Here is a 499-nt window from a genome sequence, read left to right as displayed (position 1 = left end):
GGAGTGACAGACCCCCCCCGCGGCCGCGTTTCGGCTGCCACACCTCGGTGCCCACCCACAGGGGACACCGGGACCTGGGCAGGGTCCCCAGTGCCCCCTGAGCGATGCAGAAGGGGTGTGAAATGAGGGGGCACAGAGTCACCGATGCTGAGCCCTGGGCTGGGCCCTGCTCCGGTTCCCCCAGTGCAGCACAGGGGTGGCAGCACCAGCTCTGCCCCAGGAGGGTTCCCAGAGTGTGCAGGACCCTCACGGAGCCTTGGGGACATTAAACCCACCATGGCACAGGGTTTCCAAAGGTGTCCAGTCCCAGGAGGAGTGGAAAGAAGGGGAGGGAAGGGGGCCTGGGCACTGCTTTAGGACTGTCCCCAGTCGGCTCCACTCCTGCCACCCCAATTCAGGGAAGGGGGACAGCAAAGTGCCCCAGACAGCCCCATGCCAGTGGCTGCCCTGGGCACGGCAGCTCCTGCATCCCTGAGCATCTCCAGAGGAGCCAACCCCT

The sequence above is a fragment of the Corvus brachyrhynchos genome, unplaced genomic scaffold (genome assembly GCF_000691975.1).
Source record: "Corvus brachyrhynchos isolate BGI_N302 unplaced genomic scaffold, ASM69197v1 scaffold219, whole genome shotgun sequence".
NCBI classification, from domain to species: Eukaryota; Metazoa; Chordata; class Aves; order Passeriformes; family Corvidae; genus Corvus; species Corvus brachyrhynchos.
Note: the sequence above shows the minus strand (reverse complement) of the source record.